Source organism: Tachypleus tridentatus, chromosome 13 (genome assembly GCF_004210375.1).
Source record: "Tachypleus tridentatus isolate NWPU-2018 chromosome 13, ASM421037v1, whole genome shotgun sequence".
Taxonomy (NCBI): Eukaryota; Metazoa; Arthropoda; class Merostomata; order Xiphosura; family Limulidae; genus Tachypleus; species Tachypleus tridentatus.
Genome location: NC_134837.1, coordinates 226,163,234 through 226,175,419, shown reverse-complemented (window position 1 = coordinate 226,175,419; position 12,186 = coordinate 226,163,234). Strand labels below are relative to the sequence as shown.

At 30.7% G+C, this 12,186-nt stretch overlaps 1 pseudogene across 1 annotated transcript in view; it reads left to right on the top strand.

The window, feature by feature from the left end:
* Positions 1 to 12,186, top strand: part of LOC143236473 (sodium/hydrogen exchanger 8-like) — a 100,487-nt pseudogene that overhangs the window by 41,493 nt on the left and 46,808 nt on the right. Inside the window, exons 5-7 of the transcript XR_013019563.1 lie at positions 3,612 to 3,670; positions 3,832 to 3,915; positions 11,238 to 11,339. The product of XR_013019563.1 is annotated as a sodium/hydrogen exchanger 8-like (transcript). The remainder of the gene's footprint in view (positions 1 to 3,611; positions 3,671 to 3,831; positions 3,916 to 11,237; positions 11,340 to 12,186) is intronic.

Sequence of the window (12,186 nt, the reverse complement as noted above, 5' to 3'; positions counted from 1 at the left end):
CTAGTGCATAAGGGATGTCTTCAGTGGTCTTTATGTGACCATTGGATCATGAAAAGCAATTTGTTGGTTTCTCCTGTTTCCTTATTCAGAATCATTGACTTCATTCTCAAGGGGTGGTTAGATGAGAACAATACTGAAATGTAAGTTCCTCTGCTACCACCTCATCCAGAGATCTGTATGGAGTGCATATCTCTGTGGTCAGGAATTTCAAGGTCTCTGCATGGATGACAAAACTTCCCTACTCACTGGCATAGACTTTTTCACTCTTCCAAAGTGTATGTCTCATGGTCTGGGCTTATTAAGGACAAAATTGTCAGGCTTCACTCTGACAATTAATTACATGGTAGTGTTTTGCATTTCTTGTCAAGGTGGAATTTGATCCAGGGCTCTCGGTTTTTGAATCTTGTATCTCCTTTCTTGGGATCACTTCTATCATATCACCCTGCTTAGCTGGCTATGTTCCATGGGTGATGACTTTGATGGCAGATCAATTATCCGAATCCAGACAGATTCTCACAGCAAAATATATATTGCATGACAAAGTTTTTCTCTGTGAATGGCTTTGATTTTGAAACACTGATGATTTTTGGGTTGGTCACTCATTGGAACACCCAACTACTGGTAATTTAGTCTTCCATACATCACCTTCTGGTTTTAACAACAGATGCATTCAGTCAGGACAAGATGGAATACATGTCTGGGCACACATTCCAATTTGTATGTTACCCAAGGTACTAGCTATGATTTGTTTCAACCCATTGCTAGGTCCTCTTGATAGCAGCAAATAGCAGTTTGTGCTTCTGCTGTACTTTTATGATTGCCCACATCATCATCTTTCTCTTTTGTCATCTGTCTGGAGGCAGCCATGATCTGGCCATCCTACTGGGTCTCTGAATATTTATTTTTCCCAGATATTGGTAGGTGAGGCACCAGCATACACAGGAGCCTATCTGTAATATTGGTTTAGATTTGACACTTGGTAATCCAATTGAGTTAAGCATGGCCCTTATTTCTTAACCTATATTAGTTCAGCACATTGTTTATAAAAGAGGTTCCATTGTCTTTTTGTAATTTTGAATATACAATGATCCCTTCCTAGGTCCTTAGTTGAGCACAGTTAGTTCCACATGGTCCCCAATCCATGGGCAAGTGGAATTTATTTTTCCCAAACAGTGTGTATGTGTATATATACACACACACACATACATGACATTTTTTTTTGGTGGGGAACTTTTTTCATATTTCCACATTATTTCATTAGTATGACTAACTTCCACTTTATCTGGTGTGAGACAACAAGATACTGGTCACCCCAGTTTTACACTTACATTGGTGTCTTGTTTTTCTTTTGTCTGTTGGGAGAAATTATGGCTTTTGTATGGTGGGTAGTGGAGTAGTACACATGTTCTGTGCCTTCTATTGTACATGATACACCTTCACATATGTTTCTTGTTCATGACAGAAAGGATTTTGCTGTTTTTTTCCAATACCTACTTTTGCCTAATATTATACCCACACTATCTTGAATATGCCTAAGCTGTTTTTGTAATTTTGGGGCTAAGTTCTATAGGTATGTTTCACTCCTTCTCTTTGTATTTTGTTCTTTGCTTTTTCTTTTTATATTTTTGAATTTCTCTCCAGACATTCTAGTTCATTTTCAATTACTTTTGCTATTACTTTATTGCACGTTTTGTTTGTTCTCCTTTTTTGTTATCTTATATGGCTAGACTGAATTTTTCATGGTATTGCCTTTCTTCAAGTCCTAAATTTTGGAGGCTTTTCATCAGACTTAAGGGTTAGAACTTCTGTCTTTTGTTCATCTTGTCTTAAGCTTTGTTTTCCTACTTTCATCTTGCAATTCTCTACCTTTTCATTATTTTTCTTTCATTCACCTTCTTTCCATGGTAATCCACCATTTCCTTAAGGTGTTTTTGATGGGTACTCAGTCACTTATCTTCTTTATGGTACCATGTTTTATCCATTTGTAATTGGTTGACCTTTTGCTTGAGCTTGGGATGTGGTGCTCTTGTTATTCAAGTCCTTTTGCCTTTCATTTTGCTCCTTTCTCCTGCCTTTGTGGTTTTACTGGAACATTTGTTTCTGTGGGGTCATATGTTGTGGCTGTATGTCAGTATTTTTCCTTATTCTCACTGGTTTATCATCTCTCCCATGCTTCTTCTTTGCCTCTTATTCTTTCTTCCTGCTTGATCTACTCTTTCCATTTTACCACTTCCCATTTTTCTGTTCCTGTCCATTCTCCTGCTGCTTGTAGACTTAAGTGCTGTCAGTCTTGGTGGTAAATATGTAAATACCTGATAAGCTTGGGATTGGATATTCTTTTATGCTTAGGATTATGGTCCTTTGCCTTTCATTTGCTTCTGATTGTGGAGTACTGGGAGTTTTGTGAGTGAATCTTACCCTTTGTTTTTTTCCTATCCTCCTCCATTGTATCTTGTTCATGTTATTTTCCTTCCTCTAAGGGATCTTGTGTCTTACCAATGATTATGGCAGTGTTGAATCTAATGGCTAAAGACTGTTAGATGAGTCTTTTATTCTTTTCCTGAATTTATTCCTGTTTTTTGTTTTCTCAAGGAATCCATAGCTAAACAATCCAATCTTAGTTATTTTATGTTGGTTAGTTTCTCGACCTCTCAATTTACCATTGAGACTTTTCTCACCCTGCAGTGGACTTTTATCCCAGATCTTGGAATGACCAAGATAGACTTCTCAGATGCTTCTTTTCTAATTTAACTCCATTCCAACAAGCCTTCTACACCCATCCACTCCTCCTCTGTCAGGAGACAGTGTGTCTGGTTTGGTTGGTCAACCTGCAGAAGTTGAAAACACATCCACTTTGTTTCTTACTCATATTTTTTATTTTTTAGTTCACATCTATTCAGGGTCTAACCTTCTACACTTCTTTTGACCACTGTTTCACTTGCAAAGATCAGGAGAGTGGTTGCTACCCTGTGTAGTTGTTGACTTTCCATCAATCATCATGAATAACAGTGTGTGTAAAGTAATGTAATACAAAATTTCAAACATTAATGTGTGAAAACTCTTTTAAGTGTAGGTCTTACTTTACTGGTGTGTTCTGGGGGTTTAATCAGCGATGAGGGTATAAGCTTAGAACTTTTGAATGTATACAAATATGCAATTTTTAAAATTACCACTTTTAGCTTGTAATTAGTAACTAACAGTTTTAATTTTGAAATGCTAGTAGTTTTCACAATAAAAAAAATCTTTATACGTTTCTGTTGTTACTAGCTTCCAACAGTAGGATAATTTGTTTTTCATCTTTTTATATGTGAAGAATTCTGATTGCAGATTCTATTTATTAGAATTATGTTATCCTTTAAAATATCTTTTGCTTTGTTATAAAATTAGAATAGGAGCCATGATAAAAATACTTATATGTCTGCAATTTAGTATTTAAAATATCCAAAGTGAAATAAATGATTTTATATTTTTGTTTACTTAAACCTTGTTACTCTTTAATGTGAGCAACAGTATTAAATTGTAAGCATAACATAGCATTTATACTAATTCAAACCCTTTCATGCTGCTTGATGAAAATTTATGTCAAGAATCTTTCATTTTTTCTTTTTTAGGTGCATTGATTGGTCTTTTTTTAAAGCTGATTTCTAGTCAACACCTAGGGAACTGGCAGGTTGGTATGAGTAGTTATGTAAAAAATCTACTTCCTCAGATATATTACTTATAAGGATTATAAAACTACTGTTAAACAATAGCTTTTGTAGTATTGCTGTTTTATTATGTATCATGATGTTTAGATAACAGATTTTTCATTTTTGAATTTTATTCTTATAGAAAGAGGAAGCCTTCAATCCTACTGCTTTTTTTCTTATTTTGTTACCACCTATCATATATGAATCTGGTTATAACCTGCACAAGGTGAGTTTAATTACATTTTAGAACTATCTTACCAACAGTTGCATGAAAAACATTTATATAATGTAAACCAAATGTTAGTTTTTAAATTTTAATTGCAACAGTTTGTTATACAAATATGCATTAATACAATGTGTTTCCAAGTTGCTGTTATTGTGGTTCATGATAGGGATTGCAAGGAACTGCACAAAACCCTAATAGAATATTTGGGCAAAAACATTAGTGTTTTACTGTTTACTATTTAAAAACAGTAAATATTCAGTTCAAATAACACTAAAACCTTTACTATTGACTTTTAAGGATGTATGCATTAAACTATGCACAAAAATGTACACGTTAGACTTAAACAAAATTAATATCCATTCAAAATGACCCATTTATGATTATTGTTGTTATTATTATTATTATTTTGCTAAAAACCAAAAACAGCTTTGTGTTTTGCACCCAGATCTTTTGTCAAATGCTAAATAAAATACTTTGAAGATTGTAAGGGTATTGAAAAGTCAGGAAGATTTTTTTTTTCTGTATTTTGCATGAGTTAAAAACATTATTTATGTAGTGTAAATGATGTTATCATTACCCCTTGAAGTTAGACTTCTTACAGATATTTGGTATTCCTTTAAAAGGCATAAATACGGTGTCAAACAGGAATTGCCAATCAATAGTAAATAATAGATGAACATTTGATGAATAATATGTGGATGCTCAATGCTTTGTGTGCTACAGTGTATTTAAAGAGACACCACAAATTGTGTATGAAATTAAAGAGGGAAAAAAATCAGTACACATAATATTAAATTTCATTACATACATTCAGTGAATAATTAGTTTAAAAAAGTATATAAAGTGGTGTTTTAGCTGTATATATTTTATTTTAAAAAGCTGTTTTACTGGTAAGATTTTTTGTGTGCTTACTGGGAATTGTGTTTTAGGTTAGTTTTATATTTAGCTATTGCTGTGCATTACATATATATATATATGGAATGTAGTTACACAGAAATTTTAAATGCTCACTAAATTCTTAAACAAATCTATGTGTCAATCTGCAGCTTAACAGCTTACATCTTAAACTAATGTAACGAAATAGTCAATAGCTGCAGTAACTCATCATGAATTATATCAGCTAGCTACTAGCTATGTTAATTAGTGTATAAAGTTAATTACCATATTTTGACTCCATCATATGTGACTAGGCAATAGCATGCAGTCAAAATAGGGGCTTGTAGCTTGAGAAAGTAATGCCTGCAGTGTCTTCAGCCGTGTTTGATTACTTTCTTTATGGCCCCTAATTTGGAAGTTTTTAAATTCCTAATTTTTTATTTATCTTATCTCTCTCTGTGTGTATATATATATGGGACTATAAATCTGGAGAAAAACATGATAATTTAAAAGAAAATTATTGGGGAACATTTACATATCTTTGAAAAGGTTTGTGAAACATGCACAAAAATAAATTTGGAACGATAGAAATACTGCATATATGTTTAATCATATTTAGAATCCATCAAGTCTAGAAATTATAATGGAAAGCCTTGTATGGCTACATTTGTAAGGATAAAAACTTCACACAGTTTCTCAGCAAGCACAAACAGAAGGATATATTATTCTTGCTTTATACTGGTTATAGTACATTTGTAGGTCTTTAAAATAAAATATAATACTTCTTCCTTTTCTCTTTGTTGTGGTAGTAGGTCAGTTTTGTTATTCTCTCTTTCTCTTTTTTCCTGTTTAAGTCACCTCCATATGCCATTTTAATTTTCACATCAATCTCACAAGAAGTTCTTCTACTCATCATGTTTGGTTCCCTCTATGGTGGGAATTGCATAGTTGATCAACTTCAGTTGCACCTTTAGTTAACGACTTAGTATGTATTTTACGGTGTATTCAGTCTCATATGCTTTTTTCTCTCTCTTTGAGTACTGAATGTTGTGACAGTGTTTTAAGTGTTCACTAGAATTCAGACCATGAAGTTTATTTACTTTAGTCTGAAAAGTTTGTATATAAAAAAGGAATTTCATATGCTTAAAAGTAAAAGTAAGAGTAAAAAAAAACAAAAACAAAAAATACTGTTAAAACAGAATTGTCTTAGCTGTTTGTACCTTTATTTTAATCTTACATGTTGTTGTATGTTTTGTTGTTTATTTGTTTTGGTTTTAAATAGCTTATTCAAATAGTTCCCTGTTTTATTTCATAACTTATGTCTTTCAGTGCTTCACAAGAAGTTATGTTCTAGATAATTGGTGGATAAAATAGGAAAGATGGCATGCCAAGAGAAAAAGTATCATGTGGGTCAAACTAGGAGAAATTCAGAATTTTTTAAAATTTGCCTTGTAGAATTAAAACTTAAAACTTGTATACTATTAAGTTATCAATTATTAGTTGAGGTTTTGTGCTATTTTAATTGGTATAACATACACGGAAAGTAATTTAACAAAATTTTGAAAGACTCTGAAACCTCGTATCATGTAAAGTAAAGGATACCCATGGTAATAGGGTTGAAGAAAGGCATACAGTTGCAGTGAGAAACCATTTTCAAGAACTTGAATATGAAGACAATATGTCAAAATGGTAAAAGAAGCACTAGTTGAATCATCTATAGAGATTATTCCATTAAAATTAGAGCCAAAGAAATGGAAATAAATGATGGAGGAAGATAAAATTTGTGGTATTGAAGACTTTAAGAAACTTAAGTAAAGAATTTGATGAACATGCATTAATGAAATGAAAAAAATAGCTTAAATAAAAATCTAGAGAAATGAAAAAAGATCCAGATGTTGCATTAATTTGTTGGAATATGAAAAGCATCACAGGTAAAGAAGGATGCACTGCTAGTGAATGTATAAAAACTAAGAATGTTGATGTAATTATGGAACAAAAACAAGTATTGAAAAGATGATCAGAGTATAATGAAGATTTATTCTATAAAAGTTGTGAAGAAAAACCCTCTGTTAAGAAGAATGTACCCAAACTAAAAATTCGTAAGTCAGAAATACAAAGTTATCAACAGAATGAAAACCAGTAAAGCCACAGAATTAGTTAATTTTTTATCAATGAGATTTATAAAAAATAAATGAGGATCATATTAAATTAATCTTTATTGCATTTCTCAAAAGCTTATGAAACATTGATTGTGGATACCATCAGTTTAATGAGACATGTGACAAAAATCCTATTAAAGGTGTTCATGATGAGAAATAGAAGTAGAATTAGACTAGAGGTTGCAAAAGTTCAATCTGGTTTTATTGAAGACCATAGTACTAGGAGTACTATTTTTATAGTATGAATGTTTTTTAGAGAGGGCAATGAAAATAAAGGACATCTTGTTTAGTTGATTACATTAAAACTTTTGATAGAATGAAGCATGTATAGTTAATGAAAATTCTGGAAGAACTATACATTGATGGTAAAAGACTTGAGACTTTTAAGAAACCTCTATTGGAACCAAACTGCACCAGTGAAGATATAAAACAAATTGATTTCATCTAACTTACGAGAGGTATGATACAAGGCTTTGTCTTTTCTCCTGACTTGTATAATTTGTGCAGTGAGGAAATCCTGAGGAAGATTGAGGATTTATTAGGACTGATCATTGGTAATAGAAAAAATAGTCCAATGTGGGTGTGAATCACTAATTCTTACTGTCTCATGTTGCTTTCACTTAAAGTGCATGCAATGACCCTTCTGTTTTGCAAAACTCTGCATTTTATTAAATTTATGAAAAACAATGACAAAATACAATAATAAAAATGGTATCTTATGCCAGCAGTGCACTTTTCAATATGTGTGATGACGTCTATCATTTGATTAGATATCAAAAGCTGTATACTTGACAAGAATTGCAATTTGCCCCATCTTTACTGTATAGAAAATATTTTGTTTATTGCTTTGTACAAATTTACATTTTGTTTTTCTGCGAACAAAATTTCTATTTATTGTAATATGTATTGTTTACCTTCTGGTTCCAATTTTAACAGTAACAATTGCATAAACACACATACCTTCATGTGTTTTTCATAATCTCTTTTGTTACTTTTGCAGAAGATTTGGAAGTAAATAGAAGGGGAAGAAAAGGTGAAATGACAAAAGTAAAAACTAAATATAGCTGTTAAAATTATCACTAAAAAAAGAAAATTGTAAAAAATTATTTATATAAATTTTCACTAGTTTTACTATATAACTAAGACTAAACAGAAGAGTATTTAAGTTTGAACCCACTTTTCCAAACATGACTAAATTTCACACAATCTGAGGCTCCAAACGTTTTCCAATTCAAGTGTCCATGCATATTGCTGTAATTATTACTTGTTACTAAGGCACAGTTAAAAACTTCTACCCACAACAACAAATCCTATACAGTATAAAATAATAACTAAGTACAAAAGTAGACCTGTTTTTCCAACTGCAGCATCAATATAATAATTAAATTGCACCCAGTGGATCCTTTTTATTTTCTGGTTATTTCATATAAAAAATTAGTAATTGACAATTAACAAAGTCAATTTTAAATCACAGAACTCTTGAAGTAATTTTGTGATGAGTGGAATATGCTCTCCAAGCTATGACTTCTATAAAGATATCATTATTTTATCAGAATAAAGGGAATTATAATCTTGTAGCACAAAGATTTTTACAGAGGTCAAGAAACAGCTAGTTAACAAACACTGTTATACAAGTTATTTTCTGAAGATCCTCAGTTCTGATAAATTCTTTTCAGTATCCTTTATGCTTAATTGTTGTGTGACAAAACCAGAAAATATATTATTGTATTTCTCACATCTAACTTTGTATATATGTTTTGTGTTCTATTCTTCTATTTGCATTTTTAATAGCTAAACCTGATGATGGTTATAGAACTGAAACATAGCAACTAAAACAAGTTTTTGCCATACATGTGTTGTAACCATCCAGTACAAACTTGGAGATCATACATTATCAGATCATGAATAATGACAAAATAATTAAGTCAAATTGCCTGTTGTGCAGATTTTACCTGTTTCAACAAGTAAACTCTCTGGAAGTTTCAACTGACATCTTTTCTAGTCTCACAATATATAGTTTCTGATGTTTAAATAAAAATTGTAATTTAAACTGGATTATGTTAGTATATAAAATTCACATAATAGTTAACTAGATAATTTGTTCAATGCATAATAAGGTTTTAATGAAAAATACTGAGGTTTTTGTTACAGCATTACATACATAACTTTTAAACCATCAACTGATGTCATACTGTTGTTATAAAAATGAAAATTACTACAGGTAGTGTGGAGAAATAAAATATTGTTACTTGTTAACACAGTAATACTATCTTTGAATAGCCTTTTTAGTATTATTTGTATGCATCATGTAATGGTTTTCAAATGTTTTAATATGAGGTTACAACTACAAAAAGTTGTATTTTATGAAATGATTTTATTCAGTTTCTTATGTTGTCTAACTTTAAATATAGCTTACATATCAAAAAAATATTAGGTTTTTTACTTCAGCTAAGTGTACATTTTGCCTATTAAAAGGAGTTATGTTTACTAAATTTCTTTAAGTGGTTAAAATTGTATTAATTGAGCAATTGAATGTAGTCATATAATAAGCTTTTTGAGTAACCCATTAGCAAATGTAACCAATTACCAAACTCTGACCTCAATAATATCAGTTGATGAGCTTTCTGTTTTATGAATTGTGCTTTGTACAAGATAGACTTGATAAACTAAATTGAGAACTTTTTAAAACAAGGAATATATATATGTATAACCCCATTTACACTGTCATTAGATCTCATATTCTGATATACTTGCAAATATGTACAAGCATTGCTTGTACAACTGCTTATTTGAGACAGACATTATTAGGGGGCTTTTATTACACACTTGTTAAGGTACATACCCTTGATGTATCTTACTTGAAAGTATAGCATATGTAGAATATTTAATATTCTTCACATAGTAGCATCTACTATTTACCAATGACATTCTGTACTGTAACTTGGTAATGTAGTGAGATAATAAGTAACCCTTTAGCAAATGTAGCCAATCACCGAACTAGAGTATATAAAATTACTGTTTATATATTGTGTAAACAGTACAGTTTATAAATGTGAAATTAATTTATGGAAGGTTAGATATGTAGAATATCAAACAAGTATATTTTTATGATAGTAATAATTTTCTTGTCAGGTTCACTTATATTGTTTTTCATTACTCTGAGCCATTCGTGTATATGTTATGATCATGTTGTAAATTTCACAACAACATGTACTTCTAAATTTTTGTAACATTTTAGTCTACATAACTGAATAACTATCATAATATGTCCAACTTCATTGAGTGACTGTTATAACACTGTTACTCTCTCAAGCATGTGGATCTTGGTCTAACCTTTTAAAGTTTTCTGATACATTTGAGTGTTTCATAATTCTGAGTTGCTGTATCTCTTAGGAATTTTTCAGTGTAGGACCTATGTGTTATTTTGCATTTGTCTTTCATTTCTCTGTGGTAACAGTGTATGCTTCATGTTGGAAAAATAGAGTGCCCATTGTCTGTTTTTAGATGAATTGATTTTTATGCTTCAGCAGCTGTAATAGGTTACTTCCCAGTGATCTGGTAAACAAGTTGGAAGACAAAAATATTTCTTGTCAGTGCTTACAAGATTAATTTTAAATGTTTCCTTCTTTTTTCAGAACATTACTAATTTTATCTTCAGCAGAATGTGAATACTCTAGAATAGTATAAAAACAGAGGTGGTATCACAGTTGAAATTAAAGTTTTATAACTAGAATATATATTGAAGAGATATTTAACCCCAGGCTTCTTTTCACACTGACTGGTTGTGCTAAAATGTGTAATGTAAGCTTGGAAATAATGTTTGGACTAAAATGTACAATATAAGGAAATATAAATGCTGTGTAACATTACAGGGGTGCTGGAAACAAATTTACATTGCTGGAGCAGAGAATTAAGAACTACTAATTATTTTCTGGTTTAATGTTGCACATTTTCTAGTCTCTATTTCATCACAGTAAAAGATAGTACAATGTCTGTTGCTGTTTTTATATGCATATGTATCAAAGTGTGAACAATATGAGATACGTGTTTTGCAACAAATTACTTTTGTTTATATTATATAATTATTATAATTTTTTAAAGTTCAATACAGTTGTTTTTTATTATTGATGGAATGATGGAAATCAAAAATTTGAATTTACATGAGTGTTAAATTTCTAAACTTTGCTGCACATGCTGTTATCTTTTATCATAAAAAAATTTTAATTGGAAAATTGTGGCATTCTTCAATATATTATTTTTATAATTTTTGTTATTATATTTCTTCAGGGAAACTTTTTTCAAAACATAGGATCAATTTTGGTGTTTGCTATTATTGGAACAACAGTATCTGCCTTTATAGTTGGTGGTGGAGTGTATCTGCTTGGATTGGTAAGTATAGATATTTTCTTTCAAAAATTTCTGGATTTAACAGGTGTTAGGAGAATGTAAAAACAGATCATTCATTAAGGTGAGTTAGCATGTTACTGAACTGTTAATATATCTTACAACAGAAGTTTATAATTTGTAGTTTGTTTTAGGTGCCATTGCTAGGATTATTTATCAAATCCATTATAATTTATGGTGTAATAAGAAATTGCATTGTGCACAAAGCACGTAAGAAAGTGTTGTAACAACAACATCAAAACCTGTGTAATTTTACATGGTATCATAGTTACTATACATGTGCTTTTATGAGTTTATGATGTTATTTTGTATTGCATTCTTAGGAAAGTAGCACTTGACCTGACAAACTAACATTGCTTTAACTTACCATGTGTTTCTCATAAACAGTTCATGACTAATGAGAATTGATTATATGAGCCAGTAACTTTCACATTAAATACAAAGATATTATTCATCTCAGTACTAATATGTGATACCTGAAGAAATATTTTAAACATGCATTGTTGTTCTTTTGTGAAGAAAAATCCATACAATAAGTTGTAAAGGAAATGGTTTCAGAAATGAGGATAAATGGACTTGTCAACTTGGTTTATCAGTTACATTATATGCAAATAGTATTTCAAAGATAAATATTAAACAGGATGATTTATTTTATTACTGCACTTGTTCTACTACTTCTTACCTGTATATAAAAAAAAAATTGTTGAACTGTGTAGAAGGTGGTATTATTTCTTGTCATATAAGTAGCTGGTAGTTTTCAATTCATGTCTAAGAAATGTTTCTTTTAGTGGTGTCTATGTTATTTTGTAATACATGTAAGTATTCATTAACA